Source organism: Anas acuta, chromosome Z (genome assembly GCF_963932015.1).
Source record: "Anas acuta chromosome Z, bAnaAcu1.1, whole genome shotgun sequence".
NCBI classification, from domain to species: Eukaryota; Metazoa; Chordata; class Aves; order Anseriformes; family Anatidae; genus Anas; species Anas acuta.
The window spans coordinates 65,189,096-65,211,744 of record NC_089017.1 but is presented as its reverse complement, the minus strand read 5'-3'; the positions used below and the strand labels follow the sequence as shown (position 1 = coordinate 65,211,744).

The 22,649-nt window shown below is 37.5% G+C and overlaps 1 protein-coding gene across 4 annotated transcripts in view; it reads right to left on the bottom strand.

The window, feature by feature from the left end:
* The window catches only part of LINGO2 (leucine rich repeat and Ig domain containing 2), a 565,290-nt gene that overhangs the window by 170,821 nt on the left and 371,820 nt on the right, over positions 1 to 22,649 (bottom strand). For all 4 annotated transcript variants that reach the window (XM_068667144.1, XM_068667148.1, XM_068667146.1 and 1 more), the window contains one exon: positions 18,204 to 18,246. The gene's annotated coding sequence lies outside the window, so the exon portion shown is untranslated. The remainder of the gene's footprint in view (positions 1 to 18,203; positions 18,247 to 22,649) is intronic.

The window sequence follows — 22,649 nt, the reverse complement described above, 5'->3', positions numbered from 1 at the left end:
GAAGGATGTTTTTGCAAACAGATGAATTGTAACTGAAAACTTGACTTATAAAATTATATATATATGAAATATAAGCATATTTCATTTGTTTGTTTGTTTTTACTTCAGATCCTATTATATTTAACATAAGGAGCACAAAACAATAGAGAGCATGGAAAATATTATCTTGAAATATCTGTCTATACAAAAAAAAAAAAAGACAAAAACACCCTGGATTTTAGTGTTCAACATTTCTCTTGTCCTAATTCTTGCACTTCTTGCATCTTCCTGTTCTCTTATACAAGCCAGATTAATTTCAGAAGTTCAGAACAATCTATAAAAGTATCACACACAGACACACACAGAATTGTCTAAGTTGGAAGAGACCTCAAGATCATTGAGTCCAACCTCTGACCTAACACTAACAAGTCCTCCACTAAACCATATCACTAAGTTCAACATCTAAATGTCTTTTAAAGACCTCCAGGGATGGTGACTCCACCACTCCACCACAAGATATTAAAGAGGACTGGCCCCAGTACCGAGCCCTGGGGAACGCCACTGGTGACTAGTATATCTTGGGAAAGTAAAGGTCATGTGATCAGTTAGATTGAAGAGGGTTATACACTTCCGAATCCGACCTGAGAAAAAATTGCAATTAATTTAGAAACATTTAGAATTGTCATGTGAAATTCAGGTTGGAAATTAGGAGATATTTCTTCTCCAAAAGAGTAGTCAGGTACTGGAATAGGTTGCCCAGGATGGAGTCACTATCCCTGGGGATGTTCAAGGAAAGGTTTGATATGGTAGTTAGGGACATGGTTTAGTGGGTTGTGTTGGTGGTAGGAGGACAGTTGGACCGGATGATCTTGGAGGTCTTTTTCAACCTTAATGATTCTATGATTCTAACTGGATCAATTGGGAAGGACCCCTCACTGAAGCAAGGAAAGAGTACAAAGAGAAAGGAGTGACAAAGTGTTATGAACTGACCCTAACCTCATTCCTAATCCACCTGTACTGCTCAGAGGGTCACAAAGAGGTAGAAGAATTGGGAACAAAGGAGTAAAGCTAAGCTTGGGAAGATGCAGGATATGGAGGAAGGTATTTTTAGTTTTCTTTCTTAGTATACTACTGTATTTCCAATATGCAATAAATTAATCTTCCCCAAGCCAAGTCTGCTTTGCCCATGACTGTAATTTATCTCCCTTTCATTACTGCAATCCACAAGCTTTTTCATCTTACTTTCTCCTTCTGTCCTGCTAAGGAGGTGAAGTGAGGGAGAAGGTGGGTGGTCACCCAGCTGCCAGCCAAGGTTAACTCACCACAACATTGTAGGCTGAATTTAACTATTGCCTGACGTCTTTAAATATAGTAAAAATTAATACTTGTTGATATCTGAGGGAGCAGTATGTATCCCTTGTAGGAAGCCCCAGAAGTGTTTATCCCCACTATATGGAGCAGCAGTAGAATTCACAGAATCAGAAAGCAGAAAAAATCCCCAAATGCAAAGAGAAATACAACACACTCATCTGCTTTGCTAGAAGGAAACTATAATAGGAAAATAATAGTAGTATCAGTGTTCTAATTTCACAGAATCGGTTATGATGAATCATTACTTTGTCTTCTAACTGCAAATGTGGTTATTACTGTGATAGAGTTGTAACACAAAGAGATGCCAAAGTCCAAAGTTCATATCACAACTCCTTTAAAAGTAACATTTAGTTACTAAATGTACCTTCACAAAGTCTGTGGCCAGAATTTACTGTCATGCATGCAGTTGAATGCATTTTTGTGCATACTGGAATTATGCAAAAAGATTGTCATGTAACTATATGAACCATATATGTATATATATCATATAAACTACACGTGTAGTTATGCCTTAATGTGAAGTTAGTTCCATGGCAACAGAGTAAAGCATCCAAAAAATATTTCATCTTTCTTCCATGTATCGAACACACCTCATTAGAGACAGGAACATACCATACTCTATTAATATTTACAATATATTACTATTCATGATGAAAGGCTATTTGACAGGAGGACTAGAATTATCTTATGGCAATCTACTCCTAAGTAGTCCCTCCAATTTCATTGCAGCTACACATGAAGTAATGTAGATGTCAAGGATACCAACACAGTCAGATCCCAGCCTGAAATATGTGTAAAGCATCACTGGACTCTTCTTTGAAGGATTGAAACATAAACAGTTGAATAAAATGTTGTTTGTTTGTTTGTTTGACATAGGTGTTACCTAATATATGATAGATCTGATCTTAATGTTCACAATTAAGAAGGCTGCTTAATAATGTTCATCACATATACAACAAGATATCAAAGCAAATGGGCCTTGTGGGAAGAAATGCTCCCTCAAATTATCTACAACTTAAAATGCCAAAATTTAGTTTCAAATCCCTTATTCAAGATTCTTTAGAATTCTGTAACATATTGATAACCTGTAACTAAAGCCTAAACTCTTCCTTTTCTTGTGTTATGCAAGCTGACACAGAAAAGACGAATATGATTCCAAGCTACTCATGAACCAGGACAATACCATAGAATCATAGAATCATAGAATCATAGAATATCCTGAGTTGGAAGGGACCCTTAAGGATCATCAAGTCCAACTCTTGACACCGCACAGGTCTACCCAAAAGTTCAGACCATGTGACTAAGTGCACAGTCCAATCTCTTCTTAAATTCAGACAGGCTCGGTGCAGTGACCACTTCCCTGGGGAGCCTGTTCCAGTGTGCAACCACCCTCTCTGTGAAGAACCCCCTCCTGATGTCAAGCCTATATTTCCCCTACCTCAGCTTAACCCCGTTATCGCGGGTTCTGTCACTGGTGTTAATGGAGAGAAGGTCTCCTGCCTCTCGACACCCACTTACGAGGAAGTTGTAGACTGTGATGAGTTCTCCCCTCAGCCTCCTCTTCTCTAGGCTGAACAGGCCCAGTGCCCTCAGCCGTTCCTCATACGTCTTCCCCTCCAGGCCTTTCACCATCTTCGTAGCCCTCCTCTGGACACTCTCCAACAGTTTCATGTCCTTTTTATACTGTGGTGCCCAGAACTGCACATAGTACTCGAAGTGAGGCCGCACCAGCACAGAGTAGAGCGGGACAATCACCTCCCTTGACCTACTAGCGATGCCATGCTTGATGCACCCCAGGACACGGTTGGCTCTCCTGGCTGCCAGGGCACACTGCTGGCTCATATTCAACTTGCTGTCTACCACGACCCCCAGATCCCTCTCTTCTAGGCTGCTCTCCAGCGTCTCATCGCCCAGTCTGTACTTGCAGCCAGGGTTTCCCCGTCCCAGGTGCAGGACCCGGCACTTGCTCTTATTGAACTTCATGTGGTTGGTGATTGCCCAGCTCTCCAACCTATCCAGATCCCTCTGCAAGGCCTTTCCACCCTCAACAGAGTCCACAACTCCTCCAAGTTTGGTGTCATCAGCAAACTTGCTCAAAATACCTTCTATTCCTACATCCAGATCGTTTATAAAAATATTGAAAAGTATCGGCCCTAAAATGGAGCCTTGAGGGACCCCACTGGTGACCACCCGCCAGCCTGACGCATTCCCATTTACCATAACCCTTTGGGCCCTGCCCGTTAGCCAATTGCTCACCCATCGTATGATGTTTTTATTTAGCTGTATGGTGGACATTTTGTCCAGTAGGATCCTATGGGAAACCGTGTCAAAAGCCTTGCTGAAGTCCAAAAAAATCACATCAGCTGGTTTCCCTTGGTCCACCATACGGGTGATCTTATCATAAAAGGAAATCAGGTTAGTTAGGCAGGACCTACCCTTCACAAACCCATGCTGGCAGGGACCAATGACTGCTTTGTCCCCCAGGTGCGCCTCAATAAGTTCGAGAACCATCTTCTCCATGATTTTACCAGGCACTGACGTGAGACTGACAGGCCTGTAATTGCTAGAGTCTTCTTTCTGATCCTTCTTGAAAATCGGCACAATATTTGCCAGCTTCCAGTCTACCGGGACCTCTCCAGATTCCCAGGATCATTGAAAAATAATTGAGAGAGGTTCCGCGATGACGTCCGCCAGCTCTTTCAGCACCCGGGGATGAATCCCATCCGGACCCATGGACTTGTAGGGATCCAGGTGGAGTAACAAATCCCGCACACCATATGCCATCTGGTTAATAATAAATGAACTCAAAGAATGCCTAAACCCTAAGATATAGAAGCAGCATTAAGACTTGGAGAGTTAATACATGAAGCTTCACTTACTAATTTTGCATGCTCTGTATTCACAGAGAGATTCAGTGGATGCTCATCACACATACAGATTTCAGATCAGGCCTGTGCATTCAACACTACACTCACAGAGGTTGCTTGCTGCAAGGAGGATTCAGGCTAATGTGTTTGTTTATTCCCCTCAATGGTCTTCATACACATTTGTGTATTTTCAATGAAGGCTGTAACTCATTTCCTATGAAGCGTTCCATTTCACTGTTAAGACTAGGATTTGGTAGACTTCTAATCACCCTATCTCACCATAGAAAGAAAAGCAGTGGGGCAAGGATAGCCAGTGACAACTACAGAGCTCCTCAACTGAAATTCTTAGTAAGGCTAAAAGGAGGACTACACGTAAGCTTTTCTCTGAAGTTGTAGGTTTCAAGCAAAGAATGGACATTGCAGTAGAATTTTTATTAATATTCTTTCTCCTTTTTTTGCGGGTGGAAAAAGTTATTTTCAATAGCAAAATCTCCAGAATACAGAACTTTCTACAAGATATGAGCTACTTCACTTGTCAAACTATAGAGCTTACATTTTAAAGGATATTTTATTTTTTGACTATATATTAGAAGTTCTCCCTTCTTCCTTCCTCTTTTTTCCTACCTTTTTGGGGAAAGGAAGAAAGGACAAATATTATTTGACTGACTTGGACAGCTCATTTAAAGCTGCTAAAATGTATAATTTCAAATGTTTTTGAAGAGATTACTTAAAATACATATTATTCATTTGACAGAATATGAGGTATTGCACACATCTAGTTTAGGAGTTTTATATGAAGTTGAAGTTTATCTCAATGTACACTGACTGCTAAATATATTCTCTTTTCCAATCTGTAAAGATCTGTCCTTAGCTGTAGAAGCACCAGAAAAGTCTCTTAGTTGTTCATTCCTGTCTCATCATGGGATGAAACTCTTGTGTTCTGAGAAGTGCGCAAGTATGTATTTCTTTACAATGTCACTACAGGTCAGCCAGTAAGAAGAGAAAAGCAAACTCTCATAAAACCTGAACTGTAAAACCATGAAATTGTAAAGACAGAAAGTTCAAAGTGCCATTTGATTTTGATAAAATCCTCAGACAATCAGATTACCACCTGAACCTCTGTTGTGTACACAAACGTCCTTGAAAGAGTGGCCTCTTTTTAAAGGTGCCTATAGTGTGATGGAAATCTGATTCAAACAGGCAGGACATTTTGAGAAAGAAAAAGAGGAGAAAAAAAAAAAAAAAAAAAAAAAAGAAAGAGAAAGAAAGAAAGAAAGAAAGAAAGAAAGAAAGAAAGAAAGAAAGAAAGAAAGAAAGAAAGAAAGAAAGAAAGAAAGAAAGAAAGAAAGAAAGAAAGAAAGAAAGAAGAAGGAATAAGAAGAGACTTTTATATAAATTTATATGCATTTACATAAATTGCATGGCAAAATGTTGAGCACTAGAAGGAATTACCCAAATAGTCTGGCACATTTTTTATATGCGTGTCTATTATTTTGTTATTTTCAGGTATCTATTTCTCTGAAGTGATGAATATTCAGAGAGGTTTACAGATTTTCAAGAACACTTGAAAAAATATTTATTTAAAGGATACTTAGATTCAGACCACTGATTGTTAATCCAATCAAATTTGGATATCGTCCTTCAGCTGCATATTGTTTTGTTAAAGGGATGACTTTACTAAAGAAATAGCAGTGTTATGGGATTTAACTCCTCCCATCAGCAAAAGGATTCTTGTGTTGACATGCTCAGGGTATCCCTAAACCTTTCTCCAGATCTTTAGATCTTTCATGGTTTTGACTTTTATTATTATTATTATTATTATTATTAGTAGTAGTAGTAGTAGTAGTAGTAGTAGTAGTAAGATTGTCTGTAATGCAACAATTTTGGTAACTTTCCCTAAGAGCTCATTTATATTTATTAGTGAGCATAGTGGTGATATGTGCATTTGGCTTCCTTTGTTGGCCTGCTGAACTTGCTGGAGAGTTGAAAATTAATGATTGATAAGGTGATAAAATGAAGAATAGAAGGATAAAACCTGAGATATAAAAGCCACATAAGAGAAATAAAGTTTGGTAGAAGCTACTTTGCTTTTAATTGAAACATAAATTTGAGGAACAGGATTATGAGATTTCATTTCAACAAATGCGTATGGGGGTGAGTTTTAAGAGTCACAAGCACTGGATATTGACCCATTCTGGTGTGATATGGCCCATTGTGAAAAGATGTATTTAAGTAATCTCAGAGCAGTATGGTTCAAAGGGGATAACAGTCTGTAATGCAAAGCCTTATACTATGGGTAAAACTGGTTAAAGCAAGCACCACCTTATTAATCTCTATGCACATTAACAGATGATGCTGTATGAAGTTTGCATTTGTCTACCCTTCAGTTTGGTGTGTCCTCCCATAGAGCAGGAAAGAGGACTGTCTCTCCAGATCTGAGGCAGGCTGGGACAGAGCAGCACCAGTTAATTTGTCTACGTGGCAACTGGTAGGACAAGACTGCATGGGCTATTCCCAGGGGTACTCCTGACTTTCTGGTCCATGTTCAACAGTGGGGAGAAGTGGACAGTCTTCTTAAATTGTCAATACTTTTTTTCTCAGATTGTGGAATCCTACCTTACACTTCCACTTATCTGTTTTCATTTAATGACTTAAAAGAAGATAATAGGTTAGTTTCTTTTCCCTTTCAGACTCTTCCATGCCAGTATACTCACTTATTCCCAGCTGGAAGGGATGACGCAATCCATTTGCACATGTGATAAACTACCAGAAGCAGACCATTCTTTTAAATGACTGAGACAGGGAAGATCAGTAAAAGAGAAAAAAGAAAAGAGGAAGGTATGTCCCAGAGACCCAGTGTAATAAGTAGAGTGTGAGTTCCTTTCACAAAGCATTTACACAGGAAAGCAATACTTTCTTTTTCTCAGTGGTCTATTGAAGACCCTTGCTCAGATTTAACTATTTATCTGCACATTCCCTAGCTGAATCCAATGAGAATCTAGTAAAGTGAATCAACTGGCCTTAAAATGGAAACAGAAAAGGATTTATAGAAGTATTTTTTACTGCAGGAAGCAATATTCAGCATTATATAACTAAGGATTCAAAAATCTACAGATGACTCTAGATTTTACAGTGAGCCTACCTTTCATGAGCCTATCTTAATATTGTGAGAATTAAAAATAATTAAATTTCTAAATTTCTATTTTTTTTTTAATTTTATTTGTCTTCTGGTTCTTGAAGTTCAACTTTTTATATAGCTTTTTTTTTTTTCTTTTTCTTTTTTTTTTTTCAGCACTGTAGACTACAGAACACTTTAGACATAAATAAACTTTACTTTTTCAATATTTAAATGGGTTTGGGACCCTGTCTTGCAAGAAGGCACCAGTCTCAAAATGTAGAGATCATAAGTTACATAACTGAGTCATTAAATATATTTTAATTTCAAAAGAAGGAAGAAGTGGTAGGAGGAATAAGTCAAAGAGAAACTTCATCAGCTCTTCCCTGCACTGCCAGACATGCTCTTTTCTGACTTCACATTGTAAGTGTACTATAGTAAACAGCCTCAGATTGACTTGGAGTTATCAGTCTGTTGCACACCAACAATAACACTGAAGGAACGACATAGTGCTGTTAGCCGCTTAAAGCCTCCAGATCTAAAATGTGCATTTGTCCTCAGGTTTTTACAGAAAGCAGGGTGTAGTTAGCTAGTTTGCATATCACACTTGGCTTAGTGGTAAATAAGAAATGCAAAGCTTTTGTGATATAAACTTATCACCTTTAGGAACATTTTTCATTTTTATTTAATACCCAGTGAAATATTCTGAGTTTCCATGCACAGTAGTATTCTGTTGAAATTTCTATTATTCTGAAAACTTAAAAGGTATACACTATTTTTTTGAAAGCAGAATATGATATTCTGATCTAGGCTTGCTGTTGTCATTTTTATAACCATAAAATAAGAGCCGAAAAACAGCCATTGAAACTTCCTGACAAAGACATTGCCTTGCAGACAGAAGTACTGCTATTAAACCAAAGTTGAACTATGGAAAACAACTTTTGCACGCAAGAAGTCCCCACAAACCAGTAAATGTGTAAGAAACAGTGCCTTGTTTTTACACTTTGCAGAGTTAATGCAAGCCTCCACGCACTGGGAACAGTCTCCTCTAAAATATCTGAGTCATCCATTAGGTGACTAGGGTTGTCCTTGGTCTTTCTCCTGCCCCTAAAAAATCATTGGGCCTTCATAGGATAACAAGTGCATAATGCCATCATGCAGAGTTTGAGAGGAAAGAGGAAGAGCTTGATTTGGCAGATAGCAGTACAGACAGCAAAACACTTCTACAAAGGAGGGACAACAGAATTTTGGGAAAACAAATGTAAAAATAACTTTTCTGCCCTTATTTAATGCTGACTTCTACCAGTGAGGTCATGTCTGAAGTTGTATAGTGAAGTTCATGTGGTACAGTGCCATCTGAACATTGCTCTAATGCTTCCTGATCCAAACTGCATATTGGTATGGTTTTCATATTGACTTAAGCTTTGGATGGACTTTGTGCATCCGTACATTCTGCTACCCTAGATGCAGCCCAAGACAGTTTTGAATACATTAATAAACTCTCCTTATTCTTACCAACTCAAAAAGGAGAAGCTGAATATGATCACCCTTAATCAGCCATGAATATGAGGACTATATACCAGCAAAAGAAGTCTCTATTGATCACTCCAATTCTTTGCCAAAATGCTATTTTGCTGCACGTCTGAGAGTGTTGCTTAAAAACAGAATAACTACCTACATGTAGAAAAAAGATTAAGCAAAAGTATTCACTCTCTCTTTCACCTTTTGCAAAATACCAGTCTAAACCAGACAAGAAACATGTATTTTTAGTAGTTTCGAAGTGTCTATATCAAATTGCTTTATGTTAAACTAATTGGTTTCTACAGATTCCTCTAAGAAATTAGATAAATTATTTAATGTTCAAAACAGGAATCTTCTCTGAAAATGAAATGGAATTCTCAGTATCTAATAATAAAACAAAGCACCAAGCTAAAATAACCTTGAAATAAACATGCAATTAGGCCCATACTTCACACAGTTAGAAGTCTTTTAATATAAGAACATCCACAGTAACCATTAAATATTGCTCTTAGCCTAATTATTTACGTTTCTTCCATTGTTTTCACATTGATGCTATGTCACTTGGTATAGCAGAGATTCTTCCTGTTAACACATTTTAAGGGAAATGAGTCCATTTCCTTTTGCTGAAAACATGTTTTCAGTAAAGATAGCAACTTACTGCACAAAATAAATAGCTGCTTAGAACTGAAGCTGAAGGTTCTTTGCATTTGTGCTCATGGAATACAGACATTTTTGGCAGTTAGGTAGGACTGTGCAAATACTCTCAAATAATAAGTAATGCAAAACGAGCAATCTGCTTTAACACAATTCAGTCCAATGTAGTTTGTGTTTCTGTTTTGTTTGAGGTACATGACTGAAATTTTATTTTAACCTCATCTTTTTCATACTGCACTTACAGAGTAGCAAATTTTTGTTCCAAGCCATAGCTACTACTCCAAGATTGTAATAAAGAGGAAATCCAGTTAGAAGGAACTTGGTATATGAATCTATAAACAACTGCAATTGAAATAAGCCTGGAAACTGTCAATAAACAAACAGGTTTAAATAGCCTTGCCTGTTTACTGCTTTTAAAAGTCCAATCCTTACTTTCTAACATACAAAACTTTCAGCCATTGGGTGAGGTCAAAATAGCGCACTTGATCAGGATAATCCCAACCTGTTACAAACACACCTCTCACATGACACCACACTCAAAATGCATGAAACAAACCTGGAAGACATAGATACTCTTTCATTTTAATTAAAAAATAGGCAACCATGTCCTAGGACAAGGTACCATGTGTACATAATCAATTAACACATTATAAAGGAGTGTGTACAAGGCCATATCACTATATCACCTGGTAAACACCAAGACCAGAGACTGCAAAGCTCACATTCCAAAGAAACAGTTTTGGCTAAGTATATGCAGCTCTTTTGTACTTATTGACACATTAAAACTTTTAGGATTAATAAACAGTATCAATCTTAAAAACAGAAGAAAACAACAAACAAAATTCCAGCTTCTACACATAGACCTCTAAGTCTCTTCTTATATGAATTTCAAAAGGAAGACCATAAACTGAACCAAAGACAATCTTATCTAAGGAAGGTCACAGAAAGGATTTGGTAATATTATATTTTGTTCTATGAGAGCTTTGCTGGGTACAATTTCTTACAGGGTCTCTAATAGACAACACAACCTGCAAGCAGATGCAATGCAAATCGACACCAGACAAGTGCTCTTCTTTTTACTAAGAAAAGGCATGCAGACCATGAAGTATTCAGGTGGCATATTTTAACATGTCTTTAATGGAGCCAGGGAAATTTACAGTTCTGTCCAGCATTCTGGTTCTGTATAGTTCTGAAGGTTCCTTGAGAAAATTTCCTAACACAGGATTGTCACCCTCTCAAGTGTTGCAAAAGATTTTATAACAGAGAGCATGAAAATATCTGTGCACAGAGGTGAGTGCTAGTGCATACAAATGAATGCCTGATGGAAATAAAATATTCTACACAAATTAAGAAATGTCCTAAGTATAGTCCAAGAGACTTCTCATTTAACTTTGCAGAATATTTCACTACTGGATTAATAGAGAGTATGACTTAGCAAATCAAACTTTTTAGACTGCAAGAACTGAGTTAAAACAGTGAGTAAAAAGAGAAACTGTTATTCAACCTCCACCAGTCATTAATTAGCATGTTTTCTAAAAGGTACACAAACAGAACATATTTCTACAAAGGAACAAGACCACTTTTTAGTCTAATTCTAAAATGAGAACTCAGTACATGCAAAGCATGATGCATCAACTTGATAAACAGTTTCCAAATGTACAAAATTTGTATTTATCAATTCATCACATCTTCTTGACTTAAGTAGGAATGAACCTAACTACATGATTAGTTCTGATCTCTCTTCATACACCTGTTCAGATAAATACAGGCACTGTGAAAAGGTTAGTGGAACATACTTTCAAAATCAGCTGAATATCTGTCCTGGTTCCATCAAGGATGGTTAATTTTGTGCCTGATAGCTGGTATGGTGCTGTGTTTTGGATTTAGGATGAGAATAATGCTAATAACACAGTGATGTTTTAGTTGATGATGAGCAGTGCATACACTGAGTCAAGGACTTTTCAGGTTCTCACACCACCCTGCCAGCAAGGAGGTTGGGGGTACAGCAGGAGCTGGGAGGGGACAGAACCAGGACAGCTGACCCAGACTGGCCAAAGGGTATTCTATACGATATTGCATCATGCTGAGGAATTTATATGTGGTGGCTGGCTTGAGTTGGGCATTGAGCAGGGACTGCTGCCCAACGATGCCCGATGGGGTAGGCATTGGTCAGTGGGTGGTGAGCTATTGCATCACTTGTTTTTTGCATATTATTATTATTATTACTATTATTATTATTTTCTTCCTTCTCTGTCCCAATAAACTGTCTTTATCTCAACCCACAAGCTCCCACAAGCTTTTTTTTTTTTTTTTTTTTTTTTTTTTTTTCCCGATTCTCTCCCCCATCCCACTGCAGGGGGGAGGGTGAGTCAATGACTGCATGGTGCTTCGCTGCTGGCCATGTTAAACCACAAAAATATCTTAACAGAACTTTTCCATCCAATTCAGTGCATTCTGATCAGCCACTGATTGATGTATGGTCAATGACATATGTATCATGATCAGATACAGAACTGAAATTTAAGGTGACAGAGGAGAAGACACACTAATATGCCTCAGAATAAATCTGATATCAAACTATAAACTACAACAGGCAAGGGTGCTTTTTCTCTAGCAGTCATTCCCATAGTCAAATCTTTATGCAAGAAAGCTTTTCTTAGAAATGCAGTAACACAGACACATAAAGAAGCCTAAACGAAAAGTAAAGCTTTCATCAGTACCTTCCAGTAAAGCAATGGAAAGCAGTCTTATTCGATTGTTGTCTGAAAATTTTCAGACTATGTCAGGCTGTGCAAAGCCAAATTTAGATCCTCCAGATATTCCTCCAAATTTGCAGGGTAATTTTAATTTTACAGTGTAAAGAGATAAAGAGATAAGAGATAGTAAATTGGCTAAGACTTGGAAAAGTGACTTGCAGATTTGGATACATCAGGATTTGTATGACCAAACTGAGACATCTTTGATCTTTAATACAACTGAGAAGGATGGAAGGTAATAGGATCAAGAGATAAACTGGCTGGACAAAGGTCAAGAACTCCAGAAACTAGAAGTCAAATATGTGGCAATAAACATGAGTTTATATATTCCTCTATAAATCAGATCCAAAGGTAAAGTAGAAAAAATGATGTAAAAGAAAAGTATGTTTGATATCCTTCCCTGTCAATACTGCCTCAAAGGGCAGATCCACTATGAGAATCATGTGACAGAAAGAAATTACCAAAACAGCAGGAGTAAAGGATAAGGTGAGGGTTGTAGATTAATCTCAAGTGTTGTGGAAGTATAATGAGCAAAAAAGAGAAACAAAGTGACACGAATTCAACAAGGTTTATATAAAATACTTCACATTAAGATTCAACATAAAGTGGAGGAATGACAAAAAAATTATGTATAGTTCCTGGGATTTCTAAGATAGCTATTAGCCAATCCCAGGGCACAAAATTTGTGCTGGAACTCTAGTTGCTGAAAGTAGGGTGATATAACGACTACCCAAGGAGGTCTAGTTTTGCAGAAACGGAAAGGCTCAACACTGCTCATAACTACTGCTGACCTGGACTTTTTGTCTCAGCAACCATGCCAAAGCTTTGGACTAGGAAAGTTTATAAATAAAATTTAGATTACAGATTTAAAATAAAATCAATTAGATTATTTAGGAATTACTTTACCTGTCATCTTTGGAAGAGTTCTTGTAGCAGACTGATTTGTTTCCACTAACTATCTTTTCCTCTCTCTTCAGAAAAAGCTGATTAATTTTTGAGAACCTAGTCTCAAGGGTGGTCCATTACTATATGTAGAAATCAAACAATTGTGGCAGATGGCCTCCACAGATGTACACCTGACTAAAAACAAATATAAAAATGAAGGGTACAAGAGGTAGAAGCAGGGATACTGTCTAAGTGTGCAAGAAAAGAGTTTTGGGGGATATGAAGCCCAAAGGGATGTGAAAGGCAATGAAAAAGGCTTCTAAAAGTAGATCAGCAAGCTATATACATGCTATATACAAGTATGTATATAAAAGTATTAGTGTCCAATGCAAAGCAACATAGACAGTGAATGGGCTAGAGGAGTAGACATATGCAGAGTGACTGAGGTCACTTGTTTTGTTCAGTCTAGAGAAGAGGAGGCTGAGTGGGTAGTGGCCCCTTCCTAAGGGGGAGTGGAGGAGGAGGAACTGATCTCATCTCTCTAGTGATCAGTGATAGGACCTGAGGGAAGAGCATGAACTTGCATTAGGGGAGGTTCAGGCTGGATATTAGGAAAAGGTTCTGCACCAAGAGGGTGGTCAGGCACTGGAACAGGCTCCTGAGGGCAGTGGTCATGGCACCAAGCCTACCAGAGTTCAAGAAGCATTTGGGTAGTGCTCTCAGACATATGGTTTGATTTTGGGGTGGTCCTGTGTGGAGCCAGGAATTGGACTTGATGATCTTTGTGGGTCTCTTCCATCTTGGGATATGCTATGATTCTATGATGAGGATCCATGGGGGATCCATAGGATGCCCCCAGGAGCACTGAGGGAGCTGGCCCATGTGATTGCTAGGCCACACTCAACTATCTTTTAGCAGTCATGGCTACTGGGAGAGGCTCTTGAGGACTGTGCAAAGGTAAAGGTCACCCCTGTCATCAAGATCAGTAAGAAGGACTACCTGCAGAACTATAGGCAAATGCAATGAATAGCTTTTGAAATCAAGAAGGTGACTGGAAGTGATAATCATAGATTTATGAAAGAGAACTGGCTTAATCTGAAAGCATTTTACGATGAAATGATGAGCTTGGTGGATAAAAGAAAAGTGCTGGAGGTTGTTTACCTCAACCTCAGTAAGGTTTTCATGACTATCTCTCATAGCATCCTCACTTACAAACTGATGAAGAACACATTAGACAAGTGCACACTGATAGACTGAAAAGCGTCTGAACTGCTAGCCTCAAAGGATTGTGTTCAGTAGCCCAGAGTCCCGGAAGAGGCAAGTCACTAGTAGTTTAGCCACAGGTGGATACAATAATAGGGTCAATATTGTTTAGCCCATTCATGAATGGTCTGGGCAATGGCCCAGAGTGCACCCTAAGTGATTTGAAGATGATCCAAAACAAGGAGTGGTTAATATATCAGCCATTCAGAGGGGCCTCAGGAGGCTGGAGAAATAGGTCTATAGCAATCTCACAAAGTTCAACAACAGGAAATACAAAGGCCTGCACCTGGGTAGGAAAAAACTCTCAGCACCGGTACATGGTAGGAGCTGATGGGCTGGAAGCTGATCTGCAAAGAAGGATCTGGGGGATTAGGGGGACAAGCTGGCCGTAAGCCAGCAATGTGCCTTTGGAGTAAAGAAAACCAAGGCTTGCTTGGCTGCATTAAGGTGGGTGTTGCCAGCAGTGGAATGTAACCTCTGCTCAGCCCTTGTGAGACACTTTTGGAATCCTGTGAACAGCTGTAGACTACCAAGTACAGGAGAGAATGTACATACCAGTGTGAGTCCAGCACAGAGCTAGAAAGGTGATGAAGGGAGCTGTACATCTGACCATTAAGGAGTTGGTGAGAGAGCTGGGATTGTTCAGCTTGAAGAGAAGGGCCAGGGAGATTTTACAGATGTATCTAAATGTCTGATGGGAGGACATGAAGAAAATGGAGGTGAACTCTTCTCAGCTGTGTCCAGTGATGAGGAAAGAGGCAACAGCCACAAACTGAAATAACGGAAATTCTGTTTCACATTTTTTACTATGAGGATAGTTGAACACTGGAGTAGATTGCCTATAGAGTCTCCATACTTGGTGATATTCAAAACCTGTCTCTACATGTCCCTGCACAACCAGCTCTCACTGATCCTAGTTTGAGCAAAGGCATTGAACTAAACTATCCCCAGAGGTGCCTGCCATCATCAAACATTTTGTGATTCTGTGAAAACCGATAAAATGGTAAAAAGAATAATAATAATAAAAATCAATAGCTTTAGCTTACTTCACATTACCTTGAGACAAATTAGTGTAATCTGTTTTGTAAGTGCATATTGTTTTACAGCAGTAGAAGAAAGCTTATTTTGTCTCTGTACTTTGCCAAGACAGTGTTTTTAGTGCAATAATATTAGCTGTGACTTTTGAAGTCACAGACATTCAGCAAAACTGGCATTTAAAAGAAGAATCTGTACAAGAAGAACATGCCACTACATCTAAACCCTCCTGAACCCTATTTAAGTAGACAGCTTTAATATTTAACACCAATTTCATTCTACCATCACTGCAGTTCAGTTTTAAAGTTAACTGAGGTAATAGCACTGTAGAGACAGTAAAGCTGAAGTCTGGAAGATTCTTTCAAAAACACAGTCCTACAGAACAAATACCTAAAAGTATGTTAGGTAATGGAAGCTAGCAAAGTCAAACAAGTAAGGCATGTGCAACAAGCCTACACCTTCTGTTACATTTCCACCATCACGAAAGTAAAATTCATAAATGAATGAGTTACTTTTTGCGCTCACTTTGATCAGGTATTTGTGGCTGAAGCAGACATGGTACAGAACCCAATTTCCACATATCGAGAGGCTCTATGACATTACTGGTGACAGCAGTTTGCCCTGTCTGTGCTCCTCTGTGTCTTAGACAGTGTGATGGCTTGAAATCCTGCTCAGGTGTAGGAATCACACTGCTAATTTCAGTTTTAGCCAGTCTTGTTTTGCAATGTATAACTACACCAATGTCCCAACAAAGAAAATGAGTGCTGTTATTTAAAATAATATTTTCTAGTACTAATAGAGAAGAAACAGTGTAAGAGGTTGTTGCTGTATTACATCATATAACTCTATGAAACTAGACCCAAGGGCTTACCATTTAAATCAAGAGGACAGGGAAATGATGGAGAAGGAGACAGTGGAGAGAGGAGAACGCAGATGCAATGAATATATCTGTTCTGATAACTCATTTAAATGTTGGTGATGAATTTTCAGTCCTTTCAGAGGGCTTGTGACATATGTGATTATGGAATTAACATCAAAACAAAGAAGAAAGTGAAAAGGTGCTAGAATAGTGAGTGAGAAATTGCAAAATAGAAAGCAGTGTAATGCTGATATCTGAATCTCTCCTCATAGGTTTGGTTGACTTTCTGAAGCCACAGTGTAGGGCCAAAAAAAGTTCAGCGTTATGCTGATACATATTTAGTGGTGGTTATAGAATGTGTGTCCTCAGAGATTAATTTCTAACATCAGATGCAAAGGCTACAGGCTGAAGTATCAAGTGTTTCAGCAGCATTGTTTGCATTTGCAGTTCTTGTTGTTGGTTTGGAAGACTGATAGCAGCTAATTGTTTCATGGCAGAATAGCCCCTGAAAATAACCCATGGCTGTTCCTTCCCCATGAACTGTTTGACTTTTGTCCTCTCTGACAAATCAGCAAACCATGTTAAAAAAATCCAAAACTACTAGTATAATCAACTGCTAGGAACTGGTCTGAAATAATTGAAATCACAAACCAAATGTTGTCAGACGTTAATCTGCAGAAAAGAGCACCATGACAACTTGTTGGAATGAATTAGCCAGCAATACGGGGGACAAGAACTACTTTTCGTTTCTGACTGGAACTCCTGCGTGGAAAGTGGTACTACTGACTGACTAACATCCCTAACTATTACTGCTTGTTGGTTCACTTCCTGTTGATGGAATGCAATTGGCCAGTTTTGCAATGGCCCGTTTGGTTTGCATCACAGGAGCTGTCCATTGCTCTGAACATGAGCAGCAGCTGAAGCGGGTCGGGAACAAAGTTTATTATCGCAACAGCTCTGACACAACCTGGTTCCATCAAGCTACTGCAAGAACAATAGTTCTGAACTTTGATAATGTTGATGGGTCTATTGGAAGCCACAAGGAAACATATGTACAAAAAAGCGGGGATATCTTTGCCAGTGAATCTAGTGTGGACTGCAGGAAACAGGGACTCCTCAAATGTTCTTTCAGGCCTCGAAGGGTGCAAGACTGTGAACAAACATACCTGTCGGATAACAGGAAAATAGAATAAACCCTGAAGAGTTCATTGAATTGTTCTCTAACTGTATTCAAATGGCTGTCTAATCTCTCTAGCCTACAATTCACAGAGAACAAGAAAACATAAACGTGCATGGAGAGCACCAACAATCATGAAATCAAGTTCTAAAAACAGAATATTTTTGGTTTCAAAAATCACTGCATTTTTCTATGCTATTTCCTGCATTTGTAGAAATTCATCTCTTCATTTTTTTCCTCTATGGTCTTGGATGTATAGAGACTCCTTTTATATAGAAAGGAAAACAGAAATTCTAAAATAATGATCCAGTTCCAGGAACTGGAGCTTTGATACAAATTACGTCAAAACTTAAGGTTCAATAAAGAAAGGTTTAACAAAATTATGAAGAGATTGCATTTTTTTCTTCCATTTTCAGGCCTCATAAACTAAGAATGGAAGTTACAAAACAGAACAAAATGTATCACCCATGAATCAGTTAAATCTCTTCCACTCAGTTAAGAGTGGTGAGATATATGGCCTGTGATCAACTTGCCATAGTCAACCAAAAGGACATAATATATATGCCATCTCTTCCATACAGAGGAAAAAAAAAAATCAATAATTTGTAAACATACAACTAAAACCAACTCATTTTTAACCTTCTTTCAATATAACTACAAACAATAGCACACAACATATTCAGATCAAGTAATTTTATTACTGAAAGTATAAATGACTTACCTTAAGACTTAATGGGTTAAAGTCCAGGAGATGATCACTGCACCTTTGAAAATAAAATTCACCTATTAAAACTTCTACAATTAAGTTATCTAAGAACAGAAAGTCCTATTAGCTGAAATCTTTTGGTTAGATACATAGACTGCAAGGTTCTTCAGTACCAAGCAGCATGCTCCTTTCTGACTTAGAGCTACCTTGAAGAGATGAGCATAATTTATTCAGTTCCTCGGTTCCTCTTTTGAAGTATCCAAGGAGGTTCACAGTAATGTACACTCCTGCCCACCTCAGCCTCCCAACCTTCATCTCATTTTGTATTACAAAGCCTAGCAAGAAATATTTCTAAAGCAACTATTTTATGAAGCAAGAATCAAGAATATTTTGTACTCCTTCTGCAGCACTGGTTGCTGCGGCAGCAGTAACAGTTAACAAACACTGTTCAAAAATAAATACCAATCTCACAGATGACAGAAAATAACATACCTAGCACCAACGTCTTACTCAGCTTTTTTGGAATCAAGGGGAACATAACGACTGAATTTCTCCTGGTTTGCCAATGCTCATGTCAGCACATTGGACAAAGTACTGTAGCCAGAGCACTGGGAGCAGCTTATTTTGCAAAAGAACACCTTGATGAGTCTTCTCACATTCTAACTTCTGCCATTTGAATGGCACCACGATTCTCTCATACTCTATCATGTAAGAATCTCTGGAGAAGATTATTTGCTCTTTTATATATAGTGATTTCAGAAAAGTGATAGCTATTTATAATATCTAAGGATCCTACCGCTTGAGTTCAAGACACCTAACCCCTCTTGCTAAACAGACAATTCTGCTGTATTTTTTGAGACATCACAAAGAAGCTTTACTTCCCTGATAGCCTGTCCTTGCCATCCCTGGATTGCATGCACACGCATTTTATACACACATGTACCCCAACTCCTCTTCCCCCTCCCCCCCCCCCCAGTCCTCCCCCCTATATATGAGCATTGGCATATATATTTTTTTTTCAAATAATTACTGAAAATATTTGTTTACTTTCCACACCCTTGAAAATTTCTTAAATCATGAAGCTTTGTACTTGCTGTGTCCAGTTTTGTGAAAGTATGAAATTACTTTTCATCCCTGAAATATAAGAGATTTGTAGTCCAATTACTATACTGCTATTCTACTACAGAGCTTGCCTTATTATAATACAAATAGTTCAACTATTCAACTCATCTTAATTTCACAGGTTTAACTATAGCAATCTATATTTTTATATATTTTTTAATCTATATAATTAATCTATAGCAAAATGCACAGCTTATGGGAATCATCCAAGATATTGCATTTAGGTTCACCTCATTAAAAGACCTTTGTAGGAACTGTCACAGCAATATAAGAATCAAAGTAATCTCATCTTAACAGTTGTTGCTTTATTGGCCACCACAAATAAAAGTGTACTTCCCCATCTTCATCAACCTGACTTCCAATTCCCTTGCAGGGGGCCAAAAGACAATCCAAAATGCATGCATACTGAATCTGGTCAGATAAAGGACATTTGCAAATTTGTACCATGAGTAATTCAAGATTAATCTTCCCTAAAATTCTAGCTCCTACCTTACACCATTCCCAAGCCTCCTGAAATTTTCAGTTTATTAGGTTAGGAACTTACAGAGGTGATCTTGAATAGAACGAATTTCCTAAGTAGCTAACACAAAAATAAATCATATTGTTTGTGTCTCAGAAAAAGGTTTACTATAGATGAATTCTGATTTTCAGTATAGCAAAATGGCATTCTTCTCCTTCTGTGTACACATACACATACTGATATTTATTTAAGTTTAAAGACACTGCAACTTCTGACAATTTCAACTGCATCGACATGCAGCTAAAGAGAAAATTCGGACAACTACTTTTGCAAAAAACAAAACAAAACAAAACAAAAACAAAAACTTTCCAAATTTCATAATGCTTTATGAAGTTTTTTGCTTTAGCAAAAGAAGCAAACAAAACCAAAACAAAAACAAAAAAAATGCTGATTTGAATTAATCAGATTAAAATTTTATCAGAATCAAATGCAATAATGTGAGGGAAGTGCATCTTCCTTCTGAGTGGAACAAAGTGAATAAAAGGAGTGATTTTGGAAAATATACTGGGAGTTGTTGCTCAACGGTAAGAAAAAAAAAAAAAAAAGAAGAAAAGTACCCTCCTTAAGGCAAGGACAACAATGAAAGGTAGAAAGCACTCACAGAATACAAGTTTTTAGCTGTAGAATAGAATACATGTCTTAAAATATATTGTCATAGAATCTCTTAAAATATATGTCATAGAATACATATACATGTCTTAAACTATCATCTCATAAACTGAGCAGATTAGTATGCTTAGTCATGCTTCTTCCAGTACTGTGCACATTACAGACTTATTTTGTCTGTTTGTATGGTAGTACTGTTTGTACTCCCAAACAGGTCTATATCAACTCTTTTGCATTTTTTTTTTCCAAAATAACTACTCTTAGTTCAATATGGTATCTACAAAATGTATTTCAAACCTTCAGAACTAATGTTGTAATGGTAGTTTAGATTCCTCAGCTGAGCTAGCACCTAGAGCTAAAAAAATGCCAATTTTATTTGCATCCAATTAAAGTTCAATGGATATAATGTTTACCACTGACCTCAGAAGTCCTGGTTGTTTAGCTCCTATTGTTTTATTTTTGACAATAATCAATTTCTCGTTTATACAATCACATTGCAGTCAGTGTTATCAAATATAATAATCACTGATGTGAAATTATCTGGCATCCTTCAGTGATGGCTATACTAGATTCCACTAAGGCACGTGGCTCACTAAAATTAACATATCATCTGAAATATTTATGATTCCAAAAAAAAATAGACCTTACATGCACTTGGAACAGAACAATCTCACAACAGACTAACATGCTTCATGACCTAGACAATTTATTTTGTCTTAATAATTAATTAATTATCTTTCTGGCACAATTTATTCAAACACAAAAATTTAAATCCTGATTTGTAAAACCAACATATATATATATATATATATATATATATATATATATATATATATATATATAAGTATATGTATATATATAATATATATAAGTATATGTATATATATAATATATATAAGTATATGTATATATATATATAAACATACATATATAAACAACTATACATATCAGGTGGAAGGATTAATTTACTCTGAGGAACTCTGTTCTTACTGTATCACTAGATTTTCCTCTGCCTGTTAATAATGAGCAAATACTTCTTTGAAGCAGAATAATGTCAATGATGGAGTTGAGACAGCTTATTCCTAGTGGCAGAATGATGAGCACAAAATCAGTTTTGCTGAATCATAAAGCATCCAAATATGACTATTTAGTTGTTTAAGGGTTTTACAGACCTCATCTGTCTGAACAAAAGACATCAGAGGAAGACCTGGCTCAGGTTTATGGTTTTTGAGTTTCTATCCAAATGATTCAATGGCTTCAAAAAACTGAGATATGGAGAAAAATAAATCCTCTGCCTCACCTCCCCCCCAAACAAAACAAAACAAAACAAAACAAAACAAAACCACACACCCAAAACAAATAAACAACAACAACAAAAAAAGTCCAAACAAAACAAAAACAATAGAACAATAATAAAAACAAACAAACAAACAAACAAACAATAAAACACAAATTATAGTTATGCCCATCTAGTGTTCCCATCCTTTACAGAAGACTCTTCATATTTTGTTATTCCCCCCCTCCCCCAAATTTACCATTTTCCTGACCGTCTGGAAACCTAGAAAATGTGGTTAATTTCAAGAGTATTTACTATTGTAATATTCATACGCCCAGTAGAAACTTGCAAGTGAGCAGTTAAAAACAAGGACTCTGTCTGCAGCATTGACTGGATGGTGAACGTGACATTTCATAGAATCATAGGGTGCTTGGGGTTGGAAAGGACCTGTAATGATCACCTATCATAGAATCACAGAATGGTTTGGGTTGGAAGGTACCTTAAAGATCATCTAGTTCCAACACCCCTGCTATGGACAGGGATACCTCCCACTAGATCAGGTTGCCCGGGGCTTCTCTCATCCAGAGTGAAGAATACCTCTAATCTAAACCTCTTTTAGTTTAAAACCACTCCCACCTCGTTCTTTCATTATCTACCTGAGTAAATAGTTGTTCTCCGTCTTTATTATGGAGATGTTTCAAGATGTTTGTATAAAGATGTAACTATTATCAGCCCTCTTTAATTTCCAGCCCTCTGGAAATGGACTGATACTACTCCAAGTTACAACATAAAACCATTTTTTCTTTGATGATACAGCTCTTAGCATTTTGGTGCAAACTACCAAGCAGGTCTCCACTGGGATTTTCTGGGAATATTTATTAAACACTTTGGATTGAAATGCCTGGTACAAAAACAAAGTACTATGTACAAAGTCCTA